Consider the following 21,506-nt stretch of genomic DNA (forward strand, 5'->3'; position numbering starts at 1 on the left):
CTGTGGATATACTAAAAGCCACTGAATTGTATATTTTAAATGGGTTAAATTTGTTATGTAAATTATTTCTCAATAAAGTTATTAAAACAGATATGGGTCTAAAATGTGTTAAGGGGCTGGGGCAACTTTTAGTTGGGGTGGTGTGAGAAAGTCTCTCTGAGGAGGTAACTTATGCAGATACCCAAAAGAGCCAACTTTAGAAAGATATGGGTGGAAGAGAATTCAAGGTATCAAGTACAAAGAGCAAGAATGACTGATATGTTCCAGGGAAAGAAAAAAAAAAAAAATCTGTGGTAGAGTGAATAAAGGGAAAAGCGGTAGGAAATGAGGTCCGAAAGACAGTCATAGGCAGATCATAATGCCATAAAAGACAGGGTAAAGAGTCTGGACTATATTCTTCTTGTAAAGAGAAGTCATTAGACAGTTTTAAGTAGAAGGTGAATTGGTAAGATTTACATTAAAAGATCACTCATGGGCTGATATCAAAAGGTCTAATTTGTGTAACTACAGTCCCAGAAGGAAAGGAAAGAGAAGATGGGGCAGAAAAAATACTTGAAGAAGAATGAGCCAAAATTTCTCCAAATTGGTAAACAAACAAATTTACACAATCAAGAAGCTCAGTGAATTCAAAATAAAATAAATATAAAGAAAACCACACCTAGACACATCATAGCAAACTGCTGAAAACCAAAGACAAAATCTTGAAAGCTACCAGACTGAATGCAGGGAACAATAATTTGAATCACCAAGGACTCTCAATCAAAACAACGAAGGGCAGAAACCAGCAGAACAACATCTTTAAAGTGCTGAAAGAATAAAAATGTCATTCTAGAATTCTGGTACCAGTGAAAATATTCTTTAATAATGAAAAATTAAGTCATTTTCAGATAAAAGAAACCAAGAAAACTTGTTTCTAGCAGAACGGCATTACAGAAAATGCTAAATGACGTTCTTCAGATTTAAGGGAAATGACATAAGATGAAAAACTGAATCTTCAGGAAGAAATGAAGAGCACTGGAAATGAAACACTACAAAACTGTACATGCCTTCCACTTCCAAAAAATTACTCTTGTTGCTGACATAATAAAAAAATGGCATTTCTTGAAGATTTAAGAGACACTCACTTATAAATAGTGAAACACAGCACATTTCTATATGTGCACTTTTGAATGAAATACCCAGAAAAAAGATTTGATAGAAGTAAATACAGAAAATAAGGAAGACAGGAACTCTAACACGAACATCTCCTAATTAAAGAAACAAAAAACAAAAACCCTGAAAATGTAGCCGATACCACACATAAAACACTATAGAAAATACAAACATCAAGACCTCATATGGTTGCATGGTGGAATTTAGGTCTTAGAGAATCAGCACACACATGCGTGCGTGCACACACACAAACACACACACACAAATCATGATATTCTGTAAGTAATATACTGTGAGTAATAAGTTGTCCTCTGTCTCTGACCCAAGAATCTCATGTCTTTAGCCAAGCCCCCATGAAATTGTGGCAGGCTAACTTGTTAGCTTTCAAATAGGGTAAAGTCTCAGAACCTTTACAGTTCTTGACATGTATGTTCCTAATAATGGAGCCTCAAAATAATATAAAGCAAAAACTGACAGGATTAAAGAGATAAAAAGATAATTCCACAATCACAGTATGAGATTTTAACTCTTCTCTTAGCAATTACAGAACAACTAGAAAACAAATCAGTAAAGATAGGGAGGACTGAGGATCTGAACAAGACTATCAATCACTGTGACCTAACTGATATTTATTTATGGACCATTATACCCAACAACTGCAGAACACATATTTTTTTCAAGTATACATGGTATAATCAGCTCATATGATAAGCCATTAAACAAAACTCAACAAATTCAAAAGGACTGAAATCATACAAAGTTGTGCTCTGACTATAAGAGGGTAAATTAGAATAAATAACAATAAGACACAGAGGAAAACCTCAAGTACGTGAAAATTAAACAACACCCTTCTAAATAAACCACAGGTCGAAGAAGAAATCATTAGGAAATTAGAAAGTGTTTCAAGTTGAATGATAATGCAAATCTAACATACCAAGATTTGTGGAATATACAATGTTAGAGACAAATTTATAACTTTAAATGTTTATGGTAGGAATGAATTTCAAAATTAATGACCTAAGGTTCAAGAGTAAGTACAAGGAAGGAAATAATAAAGATGAGAGCAGAAATCAATGAAATAGGAAACAACAGAGAAAATTGAAACTCAAGGGTAGTTCTCTGGAAAGATTTTTTTAAAAGATTTATTGATTTATTTGAGAGAAAGAGAGAGAGAGAGAGAGAGAAAGCACATGAATGTGCAGAGGTGCAGAGGGAGAGAATCTCCAAGCAGACTTCACGCTCAGTGCAGAGCCCAACGTCAGGCTTAATCTCATGACCCATGAGATCATGACCTGAGTCGAAATCTGTAAAGATTTAAAAAAACTGATTAAATTCTAACTAGATTTGAACAAGGATCAAAAGAGAACAAATCACCAACATCAGAAATGGAAGAGAAGTTATCACTACAGATCCTACAGATAGCAAAAAGAATAATGAGAACACTATGAACAACTTTATGACAATAAATTCAACAACTTTGATAAAAAAATAAGTTTCTTAAAAAATCCAGTTGTCAAAATGGACACAAAATGAAATTTAAAAAATCAGAATGACCCTATATTTATTTTTTAAATGGAACTGAATTAAAAATTTAATTTATTATGACTTTTACACCTAGGCCTAGATGGTTTCACTTCTGAATTCTATTAGAGAAGAAATAACATCAAGATTGTACAACCATTTCAGAATAAAGAGAAGGGAACACTTCTCAAGTTGTTTTAGAAGGCCAACATAATACTAACTCCAAAACCTAACAATGAAAATTACAGATTAATGACACTCATGGACACAGACCCAAAAATACCTTAAAAATATTAGCAAATAGAATCTCACAATGTATGAAATGAATAAATCATCTTAACCAAATCCAATTGGTATAATTCACCATATTAACAGAATAAAGGAGGAAATTCACATGATCTTTTTAGTATGTGCAAAAAAGCTTTTTCACAAAATTCAAGATCCACTCATGTTAAAAAACCTTCAGCAAATTAGTAATAGAAGAGAACTTCAATATGAGAGGTGGTATCTAGAAAAACCAACAGCTAATATCATAATTAATGTTGAAATATTGAATGCTTTCTATAAAGAACAAGGTAAAAACTCACCACTTCTACTGAAAAATATAATAGAGGTACTAGTCTTTATGAAAAGACAAAAGACAAAAACTGGGTGGGGGGGGAAGACATATAGAACTTGGAAGAGGAAAAGGTAAAACTATCCTCATTTGAAGATGACATGATTGTTTCTGTAGAAATACTAAGGAATCTACAAAACTACTAGCAAGATTATAGAATATAAGTTTATTATAAAAATTGTATTTTATATATTAAGCAGTAAACTAATAGAAAATGAAGTTTTAAAAATCCACTTTATGAGAATACATGAAAAGTATAAAACATAAAAGACAGGAATAAAATTAATGAACACTCCACTGGAAACTAGAACACTATTGAGAAAAATTAGAGACCTACATAAAGAGAGATACACCATGTTCATGAATTAGAATGCTCAATATTAAGATATTCATTCTTTTCAAATTTATCTATAGACTCAATGTAATTCCAATAAAAATTTCACAAGAGCTTTTTTAAAAAAACTGACAAACATTATAAAATTTATGAGAATAGTGAAAGCAAGTCAAAAAAGAAAAAAGTTGAAGGACTTACACTACCTGATTTCAAAACTTATAATGCTAAAAAAACCAAGACAGTGTGATAAGGTCCAGAGGAGATAAATATAGATCAACAGAACAGATAAGGGAGTCCATAATGATTTTTATTCTTAAGGCATTCAACTAGGAAAGGAAAGCATTAAAAAAATAATGCTGTAACAATTAGACACTCATATATATTTATTTATAAAAAAGATTTATTATTTTATTTTTTTAAAAGATTTTATTCATTTGTCAGAGAGAAAGAATGCACAAGCAGGGGGAGCAGCAGACAGAGGGAGAAGCAGGCTCCCTGCTGAGCAAGGAGCCTCTTATGGGACTTGATCCCAGGACTCTGGGATCATGACCTGAGCCAAAGGCGGACACTTAACCGACTGAACCACCCAGGCGTCCCTTATTATTTTATTTTAGAGAGAGAGAGAGCACATGAGGAGGGGAGGGACAGAGGGAAAGGGAGAAAGAGTCTTAAGGAGACTCTGCACTGAGCATGGAGCCCACCTGGTGCCCGATCTCATGACTCTGAGATCATGACCTAAGCCAAAACCAGGAGCTGGATGCTTATTAGCCAACTATGCCATCCAAGTGACCCTAGATACTCATATTTTAAAAATGAACACTGATCCTTACTTGACATTTCAAAAATTAACCTGACATGGATCATAAACCTCAATGTATGAGCTAAAACTACAAACTTCTAGAAGTATAAAAAATTAACAAACTGGTCTTTAAAAATTAAATTTTTTTCTCTTCAGAACATACCTTTAAGAAAATAAAAAGGCAAGCTACAGACTGGGATAAAATGTCAGTAGGCATATCCGACAAAAGAATTTTGGATCCAAAATATATAAAGAACCCTTAAGAATAAATAATAACACAACCAACAGAAAATGGGGAAAAAATCTGAACAAAATTTCATAAAGGAAACTATATGGTTGGGAAGTAAGTAAATGAAAAGATGTTCAACATCACTAGTTATCAGATCAAAGCAAATTTAAACCACAATGTGATGACATCATTACATACTTATAAAAATGACTAAAATTAAAGACACTGACAATACCAAAGATTGAAAAAGGTCAGTTTCTATAAAAGTCAAACATTTCCCACCATAACAACCTAGCTACTCTACTCTTAGGCATTTACCCAAGAGGAACAAAAACATATATCCAGACTTGCACATGGATGTTCATAGCAGTTTTATTCACAATAGCCTCGAACTGTAAACAACCCAAATGTCCACCAATTCACGCATGGATAAACAAAGTGTGTATACATCTATAAGCGAACACTAACTGGCAATAAAAATGAACAAACTACCAATACACTTAACAACATGCATGAGGTCTCAAATCATTTTGTTGAGTTAAATCAGATATGAAAGAATATATATTATATAATTCCATTTATCTAAAATATTAGAAAAAGCCAATCTAACCTATAATTACAAAAAGCAGACCAGTGGTAGTCTGAAACCTGGGGCAGAAGTAAAGATGGATTACCAAGGGGGCAAAAGTAATCTTTTGGGGTTGATTGAAATATTCTATACCTTGACTGTAAAGGTGGTGTCACAGGTTTATATATATGTTTACATTAATTGTACACTTTAAGTTGATGCAGTTTATTATGGTATGTGAATTATAAATAAAGTTGATTTAAAAAAGTAGTAACTTGTATTTGTTAGATTCTCAGTATTTATCAAACAATCGGTAAATTCAAGGGCATTGGAGATGTTCTCAGATTGTCTCTATCTGGAAAGATTATCTCCTTCAACTAAGCAGTTTGAAAAAAGTCATGCAGAAGTGGTCAATAAAACAAAAATAAAAGAAAAAGTGGTCAATAAGAGAAGAAATACTTACTTAATAATATCAATTTTTATGATTTGGCCATGATGATAGATTGGCAGGTATCACAACCATTTCAATCCTATAGTCAACTCTTCCTCTCTCTTTTAAAAATTTGCTTTATCATGTTTCTGTTTAGAGTTCTAAATCGATTGTTAAAACTCATGGGATCAATTCCATTATATCTCATACCAGTGCTTCATAAAATACTCCAGTAAATGTTAACAGATGTAATACAGAAATGGATTTTCTTATTAAATGTTTGGGAAACAACAGTTAGAAGCAAAATTAAACAGGTTTCCTTCCATATGCAAAAATTTTTGGAACCCTAACTAATAGATATTATAAATTTCCAAGAGAAGGCTACAGTAGTATATGCAAATTTTATCCAAAATTCTAATCATAAAACATCTCAAAAGTTAATATTCCATTTTCACTTTGGAGAATGCTGGTATATACTTTCTGCATATGTCTCAATACCTACAATACGGTGAATGTCTACCAGATAACTATTAATTCTTAAGTTATGTATAAATTGGCAAGCAAAAAGTCAATTAACAAATACACAGTAAAGATAACTTCCTTTGTTTAAAAATGACTGTTTTAATTATTTATAGACTATTCTCCACACCCAACAATAGAACATTAGGTAAAAATGATGCATGATCAGCTTCCTTGAAATGTACTTCATAATTAAGTACTCAAACTGCATGTCAATTACGGGGAATCACTTCTCCCCTACCTAAAACAAACACAGGATTCAGTAAATTAGAATGATTCCGGTAAATATATGTTTTAAAATTATTAAAAATGTTAGTTAAGGCAAATAACATTAATGTTTATATGGCCCTTAAGAATCTATAAAGCACTTTTCACATACTGTATTTTACTTAATATTTCTCCAAATCCTGTGAAGTAGTTATTGTCATACCCCCATTAAGAAAAAGGAAATGAAGCCCAAGAACACACAACAAATGGCACAAAGTAGGCTGGATGTTGAATCAGTCCACTTTTTACTTTATTATCCTACCAGGATAATGATACACAGTATGGAAGGACAAATGAAAAAAACTCTTGTTCTGAAATATGATATAGGTAGCAAAAGAAATTTAAATAATTCTTGCATCAAAAAGTTATCCTTTTTACCCAAGGAAAAACTCATAATCTAGGCTGTTTTAAAATTTCCTTTCTGATAGTTGAGAGAACAATACAGCAAAGGATATAGAGCACACATGTCATCTAAGTCACTGGAACAACACTCAGCATGCATCTCTGCACCCCCCCGCCCAAGTTGTAACTGTCCCTGGGCAGTGCAGGTCGAGTACACTTCAATGATTATAACATTGTCTGGGCCAACAGCCAAAGCCGGTCTTTTTCTGGTCTGATCTTGTCAGTGAAAGTTAGCTTAAAAAATAGTAGGAAAGAGCTTTCCTTCCTGTAGAACCCTGAATGAGTTAACACCCTTCCTAGAATTTCTTTAAAAATACTGTTCTGGGATATTAGGGTGGAAGAATGTATTCTGAATGATGGCATGTTCTGTTATTTTAAAATCAACATATGACAACTCTCAATGAAAAAATAAGCCAAGTCTTCCTAATACTACTCTGAGCCCTTCTAGCCCCAAGGTCATAGATACTGTGGCTGCTACCTTAAAACTATTTAAAAATATTATAGGGCAAACTGCCTTTTCAAGAGAACTTACTCAAGACCTTGGCAAGTCCCTACGTCTCAGCCCTAGTTTCTTCATGTGTGAGAAGGTGGTTCTTTACTCAGAGATGGCTGTGTATATCTGACAAGAATTCTCCTCAAAATATACAGATGAAGAAACATCCCCACACAATTTTGTTAAATAATTCCAGAAAGTTCACCTGATATGTGCTTGTGCACCCAAGACTATGAATTATTAGATAAACTTTTATATGAGATTCAACCCTGATTCTAGGACTCCATTATAGTGTCTTTCCCAAGGAAACTCCCACAGCTTATGTTACATGGTCATTACTGAAAATGTGTTATTATTATTTTAGTGATTACACCAATTAATTAAACTAATACCATTATCTTTTCTTCTTCTGACCTTTACAAAAAGGACTTAAAAGCATTTCTGGTATTGCATATTAAGGATTCTTTTTTTTTTTTAAGATTTTATTTATTTGACAGAGAGGGAGAGACAGAGCATGAACAGTAGGGAGGAGGCAGAGGGAGAAGCAGGCTCCCCACTGAGCAGGGAACCCAATGCGGGGCTCGATCCCAGGACCCTGAGATCATGACCTGAGCAGAAGGCAGATGCTTAACAGACTGAGCCACTCAGGTGCCCCTGCATATTAAGGATTCTTAATGATCCAACTCTATTACCACAGTTACAGGGCTACCTTTTCTTTTTTATAAATTTTGAAATTTGACCCTTGTAATTTCATATTCTATTAAATGCTCAAATCTAATTCAGTTAGCATAGAAATACTTGTTCAGACCAAGGCATTAAAATAGACACTTTGAAAAAACCAGGTCCCATTACTCCCATTCATTTCAAATGATCAACAGGGTATGTATGTGACCGTAGGGAGTGCCTTCCTCTAAGGAAAGAAAAGCAGCACTGAGTCTTTACATTTTACTCTAATAAAAACATATCAGTGTATCATGATTCATGGAGAAAATAGTTCCAGAAACTGGGAAGAGAGGTGGATCCTTGGTAACAGTTCTGACTTATTTAAAAGAAACCCTGAACTTATTCTAGGCATCTCCCTCTCCTTCTAAATTTGACAGATAGGCAATAGGCAGGTTAATGCTACTTCTTAATTCTCTCTTGAAATGGTCATTTCTCCTCCATCTTCTTTACTACATATTTATGTGTTTGTTTACTGTCTGTCTTCCCAACAGGCTGTAGGCTGTATATAATGGCAGGGATCACATTTTTTTATTCAACACTGTAAACTCGGCAACAGCACATACAAGGCACTCAATATAGTCAAGACAACACATTCTCTTGTCTAGAATATCATTAACTGCCTTGCTAGTTGTTTTTCTGCATGTAGTCTTATTCTTTCCTTCTCCCTCTCCTGATCTACATCACTGCTAAAGTGATCATTCTTTTTTTTTTTTTTAAGATTTATTTATTTTTTTATTTGACAGTGAGAAAGAGAGAGGCAGGCAGAGGGAGAGGGAGAAGCAGGCTCCCCGCTGAGCAGAGAGCCCGATTGGGGCTCGATTCCAGAACCCCGGGATCATGACCCGAGCCGAAGGCAGACGCTTAATGGACTGAGCCACCCAGGCGCCCCAAAAGTGATCATTCTTATACTGCAAATACTGTAACCTATTTTATAACCATTTAATGGCACTTTAAGGGAAAGAGTCAAATTCATAGGCTTTCAGGTCTCTATAATTTTGCTGTAACTCTCCCACCTTATCTGCAGCTATTTAAGTGCACCTAAGCACTCACAGTTAGCCAAAATCACCATGCTGCTCTCTGCCTCCTTGTCCTCACACATATTTCTCTCTCTGCTCAGACTATTTTATCTTCTTGTCTATCTGACAAATTCTACTTCTTGTTCAAGTCTCAGCTTAAAAGTCTTCTCTTTATAACCTTCTATGACTCTACCAGGTACATAAACTTGTAATTTGGCATACATGTTAAAAGTGAGGATAAAAAAATTCAGCCTAACTGGGTTAAAATTCTAACTCCCCCATTTATTAGCTGTGTGTTTGGACAGATCATTTAAACCTGTTGGTACTTTAAAATCCTTAACAGTCCTCGTCTCTACTCAGAAGATGGCTCTATGAATTGAATATAATCTATATAAAGTGCTCAGCACAGTGCTTGTCACATGGCATGGGTGCTTCAATTAAGATGCTATTATCATTATTACTGTTCCTGTATAATTATCCCTAGGACTTGACCAAGCTCCTTAAACATAGGAAATGCTTGTTATCTTTGGATACTAGCACATGTTAGACATTAGTGTTCTTTGAATGAATGAAAGAATAAATGTTCTAAAACTATGAGATTAGAATGTTAGAAAGGTAGGCTTAAAACACAGATTTTTGGCTCTTTCCACAGTTTGGCTATTGTGGACATTGCTGCTATAAACATCGGGGTGCATGTACCCCTTCGGATCCCTACATTTGTATCTTTGGGGTAAATACCCAGTAGTGCAAGATGTCCATTGACAGATGAATGGATAAAGAAGATGTGGTATATATATACAATGGAATATTATGCAGCCATCAAAAGGAATGAGATCTTGCCATTTGCAACGACGTGGTTGGAACTGGAGGGTATTAGGCTGAGTGAAATAAGTCAAACAGAGAAAGACATGGATCATATGACCTCACTGATATGAAGAATTCTTAATCTCAGGAAATAAACTGAGGGTTGCTGGAGTGGGGGTGGGGTGGGAGGGATGGGGTGACTGGGTGATAGACACTGGGGAGGGTATGGACTCTGGTAAGTGCTGTGAATTGTGCAAGACTGTTGAATCTCAGATCTGTACCTCTGAAACAAATAATGCAATATATGTTAAGAAAAAAAAAAAAGAAGAAGATAGCAGGAGGGGAAGAATGAAGGGGGGGAAATCGGAGGGGGAGACGAACCATAAGAGACGATGGACTCTGAAAAACAAACTGAAGGTTCTAGAGGGGAGGGGGTCGTGGGAGGATGGATTAGCCTGGTGATGGGTATTAAAGAGGGTACGTTCTGCATGGAGCACTGGGTGTTATGCACAAACAATGAATCATGGAACACTACATCTAAAACGAATGATGTAATGTATGGTGATTAACATAACAATAAAAAACACAGATTTTTTTTTTAAAGATTTATTTATTTATTTATTTGGGGGGAGGGGGCAGAGAGAATCTTAAGCAGACTCTGTGCAGAGCACAGAGCCTAATATGGAGCTCGATCTCATGACCCTGATATCACGACCTGAGCGAAAACCAAGAGTCCAACACTTAACTGACTATGCCACCCAGACGTCCAAAGCACAGATTCTTGATGTCTATTTCTAAATCTCAATGTTAAAAAGGATTGCTATTTAACAACTCTACTTGCTTTTTCCTCTCCTTGCTTTTTATCATAGCCCCTGAAATGCTCAATTCACAGCCCTTTCGTAATAGAGAAAGGAGAACTTACGGCAGCATGCTTGCTCTCTTCAATAGAAATCTGATAAATGGGGGAGCCTGGGTGGCTCAGTTGTTAGGCGTCTGCCTTCAGCTCAGGTTATGATCCCGTGGTCCTGGAATCAAGCCCTGCATCAGGCTCCCTGCTCGGCAGGAGGCCTCCCTCTTCCCTCTTCCACTCCCCCTGCTTGTGTTCCCTCTCTCACTGTGTCTCTCTCTGTCAAATCAATCAATCAATCAATCAATCTGATAAAGGAATCACTAAAAGAGAGGAGGCCCTAGAACATGCCTGTATTTATTAAATCTTCCCATGTTGCTGGACCACATGACTCAGCCTAGAGATGGACATAGTTGACTTCTAGAAATGTTTTTTATCTCTGACTTTAGCTGCTATCTTCAAAAATTTTTATTTCCAACTTTTTTGAGGAATAATTGACAAATATAATTGCGTATATTTAAGTGTACAACATGATTTGATATACATATACATTATAGAATGATTACCAAAATCAAAGTAATTAACATATCCATCAACATATCCAACATAGTGAACTCACTTTTGTATATAGTGAGAACACTTAAGATCTACTCTCAGCAAATTTCAAGTATACAACCCCTTATTATTAACTATACTCACTATGCTGAACATCAAATCCTCAGAACTTACTCATCTTATAGCTGAAAGTGTACCCTTTGACCAAATTGTCCCCATTTCCCCATAACCCCTTGGCAATAACCATTCTACTTTTGGTTTCTAGAAATCGTGTGTGCGTGTGTGTTTAAGATTCCACTGTAAGTAAAACCATACAGTATTTGTCTTTCTCTGTCTGGTTTATTTCACTTTAGCTACTATCTTTCAAGGCTTGAAGTTATCAATGTTTCAGGAATACAATTTCATAATCTTTTATGCAATTCAGTAATCCAAAAGTTTAATTAGACTGAAGGAAGAACAGCTTTAGAGATCAATAAAATAAGCAATATTTTGCAAAACCCATTCAAGCCCTTGCAAGAAACACTCTTCATTATATTATTTGGTAATTAAATTTTGAGACAAGAAAAAAATATAAATTGTACTTAAGTTGGGGAAATATCTGCTGAACAGGTATCAGGAAACAGAAATGGATTTTATATAAAATTTGAATAAAAAAACCTTAACTATCCACATGATATTTTGAAAGTAAAAAACTGATAAAATTTTTTTGTGCAAAACACTATTAACAATATAAAGAAGCATAATACTTGGTCCTTACTTTTAAGAACTTAACATATGAAAAGCGGAAAACAGTTAACATACAGAGTTAAGTGCAAGTTTTAATCAACAGGCTAAGATAGTAACAGAAAAGATGACAAAATACATGAATAATTGCCACATTAATAAAAAATTTAAGGATGAGAATTAAATTGGAACTTGATGAACACTGTGATACTAAAAGCCAATCGCTTAATGAGATAAAATCAGCAATATTTACCAAATGGATATATAAGACATTTTTATTTTTATTTTATTTTTTAAAAAGATTGATTTATTTTTGAGAGAGAGAGAACGAGCAGGGAGAGAGGCAGAGGGAGAAGCAAACTCTCCGCGGGGCTGGGAGGCCTGTCGTGGGACTCTATCCCAGGACCCTGGGATCATGACCTGAGCTGTAGGCAGATGCTTAACCAACTGAGCCACCCAGGCACCCCTATAAAACATTTTTAGAAAGACAGAAATAGGGCGCCTGGGTGGCTCAGTTGGTTAAGCGACTGCCTTCGGCTCAGGTCATGATCCTGGAGTCCCGGGATTGAGTCCCGCATCGGGCTCCCTGCTCGGCGGGGGGTCTGCTTCTCCCTCTGACCCTCTTCCCTCTCGTGCTCTCTGTCTCTCATTCTCTCTCTCAAATAAATAAATAAAATCTTTAAAAAAAAATAAAGACAGAAATATTTGAGAAGAATATGTTAGAGATCAAGATCAATGACAGGTAAAATAAGCAATAGGCTCTGTTGAACCAAGGAAACCAATTTTTAGAATTCTTCTTTTATAGCTTTTAGCTTAGTAAATCTTTTTATAAGAAATAACTTGACATCTTTTAATTTTATAGTATAGCTGAGTAAGTAGTAATGATATATATTTATACTATGCTGATCATCCTTTAAATAAGTAACCCCTTTGAGATGGGTATATTTGATACCATGGGGAATATAATCTATGGGGGAAAGAAATGGTTTACAAAAGCCAAGGAAGTGAGACTTTTTATTTGTATTTTTAAAAACATAAAATCATTATTGGTACAGTAGGTAATGTCTAAGCTTAAAATTAAATGATTACATCTGGCTCAGAAAACAGAAAGTGAGAATTTTCAAGAGTTAAGATTAGTTGACTTAAGACTTTGGAAACCAGGCACTTCCAATTTCCTTTAAAAAATCTAGAAACACTTCCCTGATCTAAGTAAGCTGGACCTTAAATTTACTGGGTTGAGAAGGTAGGACAAGGCAAAGACTCTGCACAAATAACTAAAGGTACAGCAATGTAAAAACCATTCCTGTGAGGGAAAAAGGTTTTTACTGTGGTCACAAGGTGAGACAGACCTTCCCAACTGCTACAGGGGGAACGGATTACAGTTGTGCTTAAGATACTGCTTCCTCCAGCTCTCAGGTGGGCTAGGAACCCAGAGAAGCCAGAGGCTCTAGGCAGTCAGTGACTTTATCTGGTTATCATTCCATATGTGACAGGTCACAAAAAAGTTTAAGAAGCACTGGCGGAGGATTCTCGGAAACATGGGGATATGAAGGTAGATGAAGTAAAAACAAACAAAAAACAACTCCAGGGGGATGATTACATACATTTAGTGGGTAATGTCAAGGACTGTGGTCTTCATCTTACAGCCCATAGGAAACCTTGGAAGATTTTTAATCAAGCGAAGGACAGGCTCAATTTCTGTTTAAGAAAGTAAACATTTCTGGCGCGGTGTGGCGGTGGCACAGGAATGCAGTATAACTTCCAGTTAGGAAGCTAATACAATCTTGAGGTCTTAAATTAGAACATGAATAATAACAGAGGCAGTGAACCTGTAAAGGACGATTTAAGAGATATCTTTGAAGTAGAACTGCCCGAAGTTTTCAACTTATTATTAGACATTTCCCCCTTTGACAATGCCTCTCCATTTTGCAAAGGAAGATAAAGCAGGCATTTTTTTTTGATAGATTTGTATTTGTAGTCTGCAGAGAGAACAATACTTGCCAAATTAAATCTGGATCTTATAAGCAGTTTTTCAACTGCTGGAAATGCTTTTTTAAACATTTCAATTCATCTAACAGCTACTTACAATATTCAGTTACTCCGAGAGTTGAGGGAGTTTTTAGTGCTCAGTTTGAGACTTCACAGAGCAGTTCAATTCCTCAAACATATGCTGAGTATCTACTTATGTGCCAGGCACAGGATTAGGTACTAGGGTTACAACGTTCTTTGTTCTTTGAAAAATAATTCTTTTAAAAAGGATTTCTGTATGGCAACATCTGAGCATGTGTTTGTATTAAAACAAATAAGTCAATTGGTCTGTAGGCGATCTGTCTAATGTTGGGCTTGCTCAGTTTTGTAAAAACCCGTAGCACTGTGCAAGAAAAGACTTGATGCATTTGACAGCACGGGTGCAGAAGGTAGCACAGTATATGGCAGTACTTGATGAATACAAAAGAGCAAAGAAAACAGAACAACAACACATACACTCTCAAGTTCTTTTACTAGAATGCTTTCCATCCATTTCTATTCAAAAGGCCCTTTTACACAGCCCAAACAGTATTTATCTAGAACTAATCCTAATTTTTCCTCTTATAAAAAGTGACTTTGCTTTCTGATAAACAACAGAGGAAAACCGAAAACAATGCAATTAATCTTTTGACTATCTCTATAAAATTCCATCTTTTAAAAGTTCTCCATAGGGTAGGAGGATGGGGAGGTGGACTTCCTTACATGTATACATTGATTTTTTAGGGTATTTAAATATCAACAAACCCACAGGCTCTAAACAGGGGTGAAGGGTGAGGGGTGGAGGTGATGGAGAAAAATCATCTGTCCCCTGCTTACTTCTCCAGTATCATTTCCAATTATTTGGCCCCTCCCTGCCTTTTACTTTCTGCTAATACCGACTCTTTACAGTTCCCTGGAAACAGCACATCTCCTCACACCTCTGTACCTCTGTATGTGCTGATCTCTCTGTCTGAACAGTCCTACTCACCCCTATGCCATGTACTCCAGGAAAACTCTAGTTCTTTCTTCAAATCACTTCTGCACATACAAGAATATTTTCTTCTCTATATTACTTCTAAACACCGTTCACATGTCTGTTGCACATATTACACTACAAGATTTGTTTACATGTTCTAATGCCCCCATTGGACTATAAGGTATTCAAGGGACATATATTTTTCCAAATTAAAAAAAAAATCAGTTCATCAAAATGTAAAGCGATCTACCTGCAGACACCCAGCTACCAGATGCAGAAGCATGCAGACAAGAAATATGTAAGATACCAGGTGGTACCAAAAATACATTGCTGAGAATATGAATTTTCTGGATAGCTGGATTTTTTAACTAATTATATACAAATCATTTTTAAAAAGTTAAAACAGAAATCTTCTGATGTATACATGTATAATGGATGATATGTTAAATGTAAGTGATACTTTTCTTGTTGATTCAAAGTTTTCCACCTCTCTCACGATTAAGTATTATTTGGTGCTAAAGGAAACTATTAAGGATAGAAGTAGCAAGACAGATTTATGCAATGTGACTTGAAGGGGCACCACAGGACTGATGGGACTGACTGCCGAGCAGCACTGTAGAGCTGGACAGACTGCCTCCTTGCCCACACTTGTAGGGTTCACAATTTTTCTACAGTCACTAAGCTGAACACCGGTGTTTCCCTGCCTCCCTCCCCAAATGGACTGATCATTTCTTTTTTCCCCTCCTGCCAAAACCCCAATTTTTAGGGTGCAAAATATCAAAGTATAGGAAGTTCTTTCTTTTCTTTTACAGATTTATTTAGTTGAAAAAGAGCGAGCGAGTGCATACGTGGGTGGGGGGCAGAGGGAGAGAATCTTGAGCAGACTCCCCGCTGAGGTGGAGCCCTACATGGGCTCCATCTCACAACCCATGAGATCATGGCCTGGGCAGAAACCAAGAGCCAGACACTAACTGAGCCACCCAGGCGCCCCTAGGAAGGTATTTCTTATCAATTCCAACACCTATGAGTGCAGGGCTGTTTTACCCTTTTTCTTTGCCCCCCTTTTTGGAATGAAACCTCTAAGGCTGGTGCTGACGCACTTCTGAGCTCTGTTGACTATCTGTACTGCATCGGGTTTGGCTATTCAGTGCACTTTCTTCTTCCTTGTCTAGTATACCTTTTCTTTTTTATCTTATCTTTGATAATACATGCTACAGGCTTTTTTTTTTTTTAATTTTTAACTCTTTCATAGTTCAAAATTCTGGCTCTATTCCTTACTAATTGAATTTTAATACAGTAGTTTTCAACACTCACATGCAATAACCAGGAGCATCTGAGATATAGAACACAGTTTAGTTCTGGCTCCGTGAGATATGTGGGGCGGGACCATATAGTTTGGTAAGCTACACCCCATAGGCCAAATCTATCCCATCTCCTGTTATTATAAATAAAATTGCATTGGAACCCAGCCATGTTTGGTCATTTAAGAATTATCTATAGCTGTTTTCACTCTAGGACAGCAAACCTGAGTAGTTGCCACTGATAACTGATATAGTCTGATATCTGGTAACTAATGTAGGCTGCAAAGCCTAACATATTTACTATCTGGTTCTTTACAGAAAAAGTTTCCAAATCCCTTACACTAGTCATCCATCCTTCCTCCCTCCCTCCTTCCTTCCCTCCCTCCCTCCCTCCCTTCCTTCCTTCCTCCCTTCCCTCCCTCCCTTCCTTCCTTCTGTTCTCCTTCCCTCTGTCCCTCCTTTCTTTCTTTTAAAGATTTTATTTATTTATTTGAGAGAACAAGAGAGCGCACAAGCAGGGAGAGCGGCAGGCAAAGGGAGAGGGAGAAGCAGGCTCCCCGATGAGCAGGGAGCCTGATGTGGGGCTCAATCCCAGGATCCCGGAATCATGACCTGAGCCTAAGGCAGCAGCCGCTTAACAGACTGAGCCACTGAGGCGCCCTTAGAGTAGTGATTCTTAATCCTCATTGTGCATCACAATCACCTGGTGAACTTCTGAAAAATAGGTTTCCTTGGGGTTCTTTCTCCAGAGATTTTTATTCAATCAGCCCAAGTCCAGGGAATTTATTTTTCCAAAGCTCCTCTAGTGACTCTAATGTGCATTCAAAGTCAAACTACCGCTCAGGATTTCTCAAACCGCAGTGTGCACAGGAATCATCTGATATGTTAATCTAGGAGACTCCTGTGACCTATTTACACTCCATTTGGATTTACAACTTCTGGAAGGAGAGATCAGAATTCTAAGTATGCGTGCTGACTCTGATGCAGGGAGTCTTTAGACCCAATTTTGAGAGCTATGGCTTATAGAGGTTGCTTTGAAAAAGCCTCACAGGTATATTTGAAGAGCCCCCTGTCCCCAGGAATGAATCAAATCATTCTAATTGCTCTTAAGCCTCAGGTTTCTCATTTGTAAAATGGGGCTTATTCTTTACCTGCCTTGCCTACCTCATAAGCTTGCTACGAGAAGTTCTCTGTCAATTAGATTTGTCAGTCTCTAATCCCCTGACCAAATTAAGATGATAATACTTTTGGAAGATTCAGATTATATTTGATATGGCCTTCTAAAAAACTTAGATGATCAATATATAATAAGCAGACATCACATAACAAGCAGATAATGCATATACCATAATTTGCATACTATTTCAAGTATAAAAACAAGACATAACTAAGATTTGTGTCAATGACTTTCTGAAATCAAACCTGGAATAATGAAGGGTTTCCAGAAAGCTGGTCACGTACTATACTGATTACACAGTGGCTCCTAGGTTGGAACACAAATGTAGCTAAATCCTTCTCATTGTCCAGAGGATTTCAATTACCTAAAGGTTCTTGGATAGGCTTAGGGAAAGGACTACCTGTAAACCCTTGAAATTGGAGGCCAAATTTTGCCTGCATATTTTTTCAGGAGAGTATATCTATCAGATTCAAAAAAGAATCCACTCTCCAAAAGAGAATAAAGGCAGTCATTTACCCTAAGTTTCCATGCCGTAAGATCTGGGTCATATCAGCTCATTATGAGAACTTCTAATGGTGAGAAAAACAAAGTCCATTATGAGTTATTTCCAAATGTTGGTGTCCTGGTTTAAAACAAATCCATTTAAGAAAGAAATCTTTGGCTTTCCTTTATTTCTGGTGTTTTCTAAACAAAGTAGGTAAAAAAATTTATAATAACTTTTCCATTTCTGTAAAGGTAACGATATTTATAATAAAAATTTTTTAATGTGCCAGAAAAGTCTCAGTTTCATTGCTATTAAATATAAGCAAAATTAAATATAAAGCAAAAATAAAATATTAATTAAATATAAAGCAAAATTAAATATAAGCAAAAAAAGGAATTTGGTTATCCCGTGGGAGTATGTTTTTGTGGTTCCTTGAGGACATTGAGGACAGCAGCATTTTCTTTTTTTTTTTTTTAAAGATTTTTATTTATTTATTTGAGAGAGAGAGAATGAGACACAGAGAGCACGAGAAAGAAGAGGGCAGAGGGAGAAGCAGACCCCCTGCTGAGCAGGGAGCCCGATGCGGGACTCGATCCAGGGACTCCAGGATCATGACCTGAGCCGAAGGCAGTCGCTCAACCAACTGAGCCACCCAGGCACCCCATGGACAGCAGCATTTTCTTACATGGCCAAGTCCAAATGTAAGTAGTGACTGACCCAACATTGCTCAGACATCTCATTATTCAGTCACATCAAGTAGCTGACACACCCAGAATAACCTGGATTCCACACCATGTTTACTCTATCTTTAACAAGAACTCACTGGCTGTGGTCTTTCCAAATGCTCTGGAGTTAAGAAAAGAAGTCTAACTTGCTTCTTTAGTAAATGTTCATCTTTATCTAGTATAGTAGACAACTGAGCCTGAAAGTTACATCAAGTTAACATCACCTTTGGAAGACACTGTCTCCTAAGGACTGTTGTCTCCAAACTTTTGTGATCACTCATTCATATTATTAAAACTAATTTGAGCACTTAGCCCCAGTAGTTCTATATTTATTCAAAAAGTATATATATGTGTCCCTGTATTAATATACTGTGTATATTATATCACACACACATACATTTTTAAAAAAGAATGCTACAGGGGCGTGTGGGTAGCTCAGTTGGTTAAGCATCTGACTCTTGATTTTGGCTCAGGTCATGATCTCAGGGTTGTGAGACTGAGTCCTGCCTTGGCCTCGTGCTCAGTGTGGAGTCTGCTTAAGAATCTCTCCCTTTCCCTCTGTCCCTCCCCTGCCCCCTATCCCCCCACTTGTGTGTTCACTCGCTCTCTCTCTCTCAAAAAAATAAATAAAAAGAATGCTACATAAAATAATAACAAATACAAGTTTCTAATATTTTCTTCCCCCACCCTAAGGTATGTGCATGCATCTTTAGAGCTCTCACTCCCAAGTAATAGGCAGCATATATCAAAGTGTATGGGTCTATCTCTGTTATTTCAGAGAACCAAATCCTTATCCAGCTATTATAAAGATCCCCATGCTATGGTTAAGAAGCGACGGAGAGGCTGTTCCAGGATGATGATGATGATGATGATGATGACAATGATAAACAATACCTGCACGTGAAATGTACTATATGCCTGACACTGTTCTAAGTCCTTTATATAAACCTAACTCATTTAATCCTCCAAATGTGAGTTAGGTATTATTATTATTAGTCCCACCTTACAGATAACAAAACTGAGATAGCAGACGTTAAGTCATTTGCCCAAAGTCATACAGCTAGTAAGTAGTAGGGCCAGGAGTGGAACACTAGCAGTCTAGCTACTACACCACTACACCAAGGTACCCCTGACTTAAGTTCACAGTCAAAAGTAAAGCAAGGATTACATTGTAAACAGAAGTCAGGGTCCTTGCTTTGTCAGTAATGAGGGTAAGGATAATTTTTTTTTTTTTTAAAGATTTATCCATCCATTTTAGAGAGAGCGAGAAAGAGAGAGCGTGGACGGGAAGGGCAGAGGGAGAGGGAGAGAATCTCAAGGAGACTCCCTGCTAAGTGCGGAGCCCAACTCGGGGGCTTGATCTCACCACTCTGAGATCATGACCCGAGAAGAAATCAAGAGTCAGACCTTAACTGAGTGCGTCATCCAGGTGCCCCGAGGGTAAGGATAATTTTTATCAAAAGCAAACATCTTTTCTTAATTTGATATGAAGATAATTAGAGAATCACAGGGTAGTTGTATCACAAAGATTCCTTCTATTTTTAATCTCTTGCATTTACTGAGAAGACTGATGTCCAGAGAGGTTAAATTATGGCAAGAGTCATAATACATGATTAAGTGGGAGAGCTTAGAAGAAACAGTCTAATAATGTAAATAATAATGTTATTGAACGCCTACTATATATTCAGAACTGTGATAAGTGCTTTCCTCTGGTAATTCATGCAATCCTCACAATAATACCCAGAAGGAGATATTCTTATACCAGTTTTACAAGAAAGGAAATAAGGCTTGAAGAGGTTAAATAATTGCCAAAGGTCAGGGGGACATTAAGCAGTAAAGCTGGAATTTGAACTACGGTCTGATTCCATACCCTCAGACCGTGGTAACTAAACTATATTCCATTATTCCATACTGCTATCCTAAGACAAATTTCTAGGCAAATTAAAATATCATTAAAGTTTTAGAAAAAATTGGGGGAAAAAAGTGTCTATGAACCCAGACAAATATGCCTTTGTTAATGGATTGAAGTCTTCTTCTTTTTTTTGGTAATAAGTGCTAAACATCAGGAATGTAAGTTATGTGTGTGTATTTAACCCTGTTTGAGATGGAATCTTACTAAAAGGACACCTTTAGAAAAGATAACAATTATATGTAATGGAATATAGAACCAGATTCTGCTGGCAATCAATGACCTAGTGCTAACCTATAGGCTGGTTCTGACAGATCCAAGCGCTTTGCATGAATTGTTGGATAAGATGTGTCTGGACTAGCTTATGAGAAGAGATTCTGTTTAAAGCCTCTGAAGATGTTTTAACATATATTTACATATATTGATGAGTGTGCATGCATACATACTGCAGATGGGTTTCAGCAATATATATATGTAAGGATATATGTATATAGTATGTATGAAACTGCAGAACTCATTTTATTGCTCAAATACGTACAAAGAAACAAAAGCAGCCTTCCTTATAGCAACAGAGAGCTATCTGTCATTTACCAGAGATACTTCCTTTTTTTAAGCAGTTGGGAAAGCATGATTTCCAACCCAAATACTTAGCTTGGCAAGTCAGTGTTGTGTTGATAGATGCTTTTATAACCACTTGTATTCCACCTTAAATATCAATATGAAGAGAGATGATTTGTTTTCTTTCCCTCAACTCTCTTTCTCTTTCTTTCTTGGCAAGTTAGTGTTGTGTTGATAGATGCTTTTATAACCACTTTTATTCCACCTTAAATATTAATATGAAAAGGAGAGATGATCTGGGTTTTTTTCCCTCAACCCTCCCTCCCTTCCTTCCTTCCTTCCTTCCTTCCTTCCTTCCTTCCTTCCTTCCT

At 36.5% G+C, this 21,506-nt stretch overlaps 1 protein-coding gene across 2 annotated transcripts in view; it reads right to left on the minus strand.

Moving 5' to 3' along the window:
• The window catches only part of SPATA5 (spermatogenesis associated 5), a 336,495-nt gene that overhangs the window by 75,501 nt on the left and 239,488 nt on the right, over positions 1-21,506 (minus strand). The window lies entirely within an intron of this gene.

Source organism: Mirounga leonina, unplaced genomic scaffold, assembly GCF_011800145.1.
Source record: "Mirounga leonina isolate KUSES-001 unplaced genomic scaffold, KU_Mleo_1.0 Mir_176, whole genome shotgun sequence".
NCBI classification, from domain to species: Eukaryota; Metazoa; Chordata; class Mammalia; order Carnivora; family Phocidae; genus Mirounga; species Mirounga leonina.